Raw genomic sequence first — 6,000 nt, forward strand, 5'->3', positions numbered from 1 at the left:
CCGTAGTCGCTGTACCTTTTCGACCGCAGTTTTCAAAAGCGCGCAGTTTCATTGGACTGATGTGCCGTTTCTTGTACTACCGTCATAAATTGTAATGCGAACAACAGAGCGCATGGCTTTATGTACATGCGCGCCCCCTCGCGACGGGCCGCATATGCGAAGTGCTAAGTTACGAGAGCTGAAAACCAACATTGGTATGGAAAGGCCATAGAATTTCCGTCTTCCAAAAAATAAACGGATATAGCTGCGTGCGTTGTTTTAACTCATCGCAGCAACAAAGATAACGCTGACGTGAGCGGGCGCCGAACGCGGTGGGAAGACAAATCGAAACTCTCACACGCCGAACGACGGTGTTACCATATCATCGTTGGACAGAAACTCTGGTAACTTGTTCGCACTGCGCATACGTGGCCCGTCGCCAGGTAGCGCAGCATGTACTGAAATATGGAGGACGAAAAATGGGCCGCGAGGGTGTTTAAGTACCTGTATTTGAGGAGCTTGGACACGCGGTGGAGACGGAGGACCAGACAGCTGACTAAGCGGTACGGAAAGTCGGTAAGGGACAGCGGGGTTTACACAACAGTTAAAAAGCAGGTAAAGGCAGCAGAGACGACGAAGTGGGCAGAGAGAATGGAAGCGAACAAAAACCCTGGAGACTTATAGGGCAGAGAAACGGGAAATTAAGAAGGAGGGATTCTATGGCAATACGAGAGGCAGTGCGTTGCTCTTCGAGGCACGGGCAGGGTGCCTGAGAACCCGGGCATACACGGGTAGCTACAGGCAGCAGGATGAAACGTGTGCATGCTGCGGCAGTGATCGGGAAACTATAGACCATATTGTCAGGAGCTGCACAGAGATACGGCCACCGCGGGGTGAGGGGGAAACGACGCTGGCAGAGGCTTTGGGATTTGGGGCGAGGGGGAACCTCAACTTCAAGGCCATAGAGATGACGAAGAGGCGACTGGAGTGGTGGTGGAGGAAAAGTAGGGAAGGAATGGGTACGAAGGCGGCGTAATCATGCGGACGAGAATTTAGAACAGCGAGGGGAGAAAAAAGGGGGGTGGGGGCGATGACTTTAAAACAGAAAAGAGGGAGAGATGGGAGGGAAGAAGCAAATCTATAGGTTAGCTGGGAGTAGGGCAAGTAAACGTAATAAAACCGGCAAGTCGGTTGCTGACAACCGACGCCCCGATTCAAAGGGAAAGCCACTAATCATTATCATCATCATACATGCTCCCCATTGTTCGTATTTCAATTTATCACAATAGTACGTGCGTCGTTTTTTCACCGTATGTTAATTGTTTTTTGTGTCACTGAGTTTTCCGAAGTCTTCCATCAGTGAAGGAAACAATGCGCAGAAGTTCAGGTAATTTTTACTGGTGCCTTAACATCGTTACGCCGCTGGTCCTAGGGGTGAGATTTCACAACTGCATTTGGGTATGAGCAGCCGTATACGTTGATTTATTTTATTTTTATAGTGTTCCTCGGTTTTTTTTATCTGTAATGCACAGTTCCTCTATTAAAAGATGATTAATTCATTGTCTTATCGATACCCGGCAGCGGCTGCCGCTTTTCTATTGGATACGAAAAGAGAAATCGCCGTTGTGTTCGAGATTTCGCGCACGTTAAAGATCCCCGGGTGGTCAAAATTACTCGCAAGCCCTACACTACGGCGCGCCTCATCGCCTGCGTTTCGTCAGCGCGTTAAACCCAACAATCATCACTTTTGCACAAAAGCTAGGCAGAGTACGTGGGTGCTGCTTTTTCGAGTTTTCTGTAGATTAAGATTTTATAGGGGACTTTTTATATTTGCCTTCTTTTAACTGCCGCGCTGATTATTGTACATATTTTGGATTTATATTGCCGAATTTTATTTTGTATTGTCGTTTCTTCCCCTTCAACCAAATACAGTAAAAGCTTGTTAATTCGAACTAGAAGGGAACCATAAAATTGTTCGAATTACGAGGAGTTCGAATTAGTGGGCGGGCGCTTAAATGAATAGAACTTGCACCACACTTCGCGCGCAGAACACGAAGAAGTCACCACTGGAGTCGTGATCGCGAATTAGGGGCTAGTACACGTTTTCGGCAGAGGATTTCTGTAAATAATGTTTCGTAAATAATAATAGCATGCGCCGGAGCACTGGCGCCTATGTCACGGCGCCCGCTGTAGACGCAAAATAAGTTTTTGCAGGAGCGTAGCGCGCGCGCGCCACGCTGTTGTCTTTCTGTTTCGTGGTTTTGCATCTCTAGTAAATTTGGTTTGGTTTGGATTTGCAGCACATTGTGATCACCCTGGGCCGACTGCTTCTGCGAGGAGCGTTGGAAACCAGGAAATCATAGTTTGAATTAACTGTTCTGGATACCGACGCGTTCGAATTATCCGGAGTTTTCCCCATTGAAATGTACAGGGCTGTGCCGGCACCAGGGCGCGTGTTCGAATTAACCGGAAGTTCAAATTAACCGAGTTCGAATTAACGAGCTTTTATTCTGCCAACATTTGGATAAGCTAAAACCTGAGTGCCACAACTTTGCCAGTTATGCATTTCTGTAGTAACTGAACGCTACCATCACAACGTTCATTCGCGTTTACAATTTCAGCATGTTTTGGTTGTTCCTTCTAGCTTGTTTTATTTTCGTGGCGCTTGGAGGGGGCTATAACATACATTGCTCAATTCATTTATTTTTTGCATTTTGTTGTATTTCATTTGTAGAATATTCTTCAGCCAGTTATATTAATTCAGTTTACTATAAGAACTGAGGGCGTGACCTTGGCAAATTTTATTTTTTAGGGCAATTGCAGAGCGTTGAGCGGTTGGTTGGGGCTTTGGGTAATCTGCAAGAAACTCTTACGAAGTAAAAATGTTTGCTTCGCTTTGCGTCGGTAGATTCCTGGTCGTCTCGCACATCTTAGGGCCAAAGTACGGACGCCAGATTAGCGAAAAAAAGAACCAGTTTTGTTCTCTCACTTCTTTTTTGCGCTGTCGGCCTTATTTGCGACCACCCCAGTACATGACGACACCAGAAATTTGCGTAATGGAGCAGTAAATGGTTTTGTACCAAAACCAACAAAACAGCCAACCCAGCAAATGGAAAACCTCCGCACCGCGCGGGAATAAATGGAGCCGAATGATAAACAGCACAATGTACTCCGGAAACGTCATGATCATGGCTTGCTGGTGAAATTTTATGGTGATTACTGCTCAAAACAAGGGAGCACTCAACGGAAGGAACGGAGCAGCGCCTGTTTGCGTCCTTGTCTTGTCTTTTTCGGGGGCTGCAAGTATTCATAAAGGGACCGTGTCCGCGAGTGTGGGACGAGCCTGCGGATGCCTCGTGGTCATGTTTGTAGCGTTCAGGGCATGTTCACGCGGCCCCAAAATAAAACGTACCAAGCGAACACGCCCCAATATCTTTCGACGTACACCTCCCGGTCCAGCACCTGCTCTCTAGATTACGGAGTGCTCATGCGGGTCCTTAGGTAATCAATGCATATCAATTTTTTTTTGTATTTCGGCCACAAGCTTCGTTTGTCTCGATGCAGGATCCGGCGGCGCACTTCGTAAAATGACAAGTAAGCGGCACGATTCTAGGCAGCGTGAGACATGCGCTGAAGCTGTAGTACCGTGCAGATCCCAGATATGTCCATTAGGTGCTGCTTTCATCGGTAAGCATTATTCGCCGAGCACCCCACACCGCCAACCATGTAACGCCCTTATCCACAAAAATGTAAAATTGTCGTATTTAACACATTTAATTGTTTTAATAGCAAAGGGAAAAGGGGGGGGGCACTAGAACGATTGAAATTTTAAAAGCCGGATAAGACAAGAAATTCGTAAAATACACTAACGAAAAAAAAGGCTCTTACAGAGCGTCGTCACACAACCGAGACAAAGATTAAACGCACTGAAGAAACAACAAACAACGGAATAAAAGTATAATAAAAAGCCACAAACCCTTTACGTGCAGCAACGCATAAAAATGCATAATTGGCGAAGCTAACAGGTAACAGTGCAATAATACTGCGGCTCAATGACCAATATTCGGCGAGGGAAACAACGTTAGAACGAAGAGCGGTGCAAGGATACTTGATATGAAATGTCTCTTCCGTAGCAAGAGACACGTACTGTTCAGCATTGCTGCGCCGCTGCTCTTGATTTCAACTTGGTTTACCTCGCCATGTGCTGCACACCTACCCCCATTTTTCCAAACCACTACTTCCCGTTACCTTCCGCTCGGAATGCATAACAGCACAGGAGAACTTCTGAAAGCTCAACGCAACAGACAGCTCACCAGACTCCAGTTTACCACCAGCGCCCAGCGTGTCCTCCAGACCCCAGGATAACAACCCCACCTGCTTCACGAGCCCTTGAACGAATTTCGTCTTCAAACAATCAGTTCTCACATTACTGTGTCCACAATTTGTAGCGATAGGCACCACGAATCCAAACGAGGCAGAAGACTATGCCGGGGAAACTTGAATGCCATTCCAATTTCACCTGTATACTCGCTATACCAACCCCGCCCTCACCCATCACACCACGTTCATGCTCTGGCAGTTGCCAGCTTGCAAGGCAAACACCTAACATTTCTCACGACTGTCTCCACATCACCGACCACTGCCAAAGAAACTGCCGTAGTCCTCGGCGCTACAACGAGCTCCGAATACATTGCAATTATTACAGACTCCCAGGAAGCCTGCCAGAACATTCTAGGTGACCACATGTCACTTCCCGCCTACGGATAGTAATATCAATCAAAGCCCTCACGGAGCTCTACAATGTCTGGGCTCCTGGCCACCCGTCTGGCGAGCGATCTAAGCACCTAACGCCGCTGTCCGCGCCCTTCGAAAACCGTGAATTTCCCTCAGAGTCGGAAACCACGGACCCACCTTCCCACCACCCGCAGTTCCATCACTCAACCATACCACGATATCCTCCATCATAATGGCAACCTTCGCCTACCCACCCTCACTCCCATCAGGCGTCGTCTACAAGCAGACGCCTGTTGCAACGCATCCCCAGTCCACTCTACCAGTCCTTCCAATTATCTCCCCACTAGTCATTTCAGGCCGTCTATTAGCACTACCAAACAGATACAGATGGTGTGGCCCACTATGCTTTTATGATAAGCGTGTATGAGCGTTCTGTGTATTCTTTATGTCTGCAAACAAAGACTCCCGATACTTTACATGTCTTTCAAAAGCGAGTTGTTCTATAGCGCTGGAAGTTGAAACACGAATTTCTCGTGGTGTGTCTGTAATGTTTTAAGCAGCCTATGTTTCGTTGGTGATTGCGCTGTTATTGAACGCACCAGGAGGTTAGCCTTCGGTAAAGCAGCTCAGGCCTTAGGTCCGAGTACACGGTATACACACTGAACGTGTTGAGAAAGCATTTTTTTATTCATGCTACCTAAATAAAAGCAGACTGGTGTCAATAGAGTGTTTTAGCAGTCCGTCTGTTACTTCATATACGTAGTTAACGTGTTTGCCGGGACCCATCTGGGCACTTGAGCATTCGTCGAGGTAGGGTGATTAGTTCCGTGGGCCGGCCTTCGCCATGTCCGCGCAGTTATCACTGTATGGTGCACCTCCTCGCTCTTCCTCCTCGCCTTTCCGCGCGCGCAGGTGCAGTAGGGCCCCGGTCAGCAGGGTAACTACGTACACGATGGAACACGCGGACTGCTAAAACTCTCTATTGCGGGACAAAAGTAGGGTATGGTTCCGAGCACTTTTATCTTGCGGTTAAAAATTTGCGGTGCCTCAAAGCAAACATACCGCGAATGTTCAGCATAAAACTAGTGTAACTTCTATAGACCTGCTTCACGAATGACCAGTGTAAACGCTTAAAAGAAAAAAAAAACTCTTACTTTTCACCCAAACTCGGTCACCTGTAGGCCGCGCGCTATGCAGCTTGGCTGGTGCGTTAAGCTTTAAGGCCACTGTGCACGTAACACGCACTTTCATTTACTTGCTGCGCTATTCATGTCATAGTTATGCTCT

The sequence above is a fragment of the Haemaphysalis longicornis genome, unplaced genomic scaffold (assembly GCF_048455015.1).
Source record: "Haemaphysalis longicornis isolate Haplotype H1 unplaced genomic scaffold, Haemaphysalis longicornis Haplotype H1 scaffold_8, whole genome shotgun sequence".
Lineage (NCBI taxonomy): Eukaryota > Metazoa > Arthropoda > Arachnida > Ixodida > Ixodidae > Haemaphysalis > Haemaphysalis longicornis.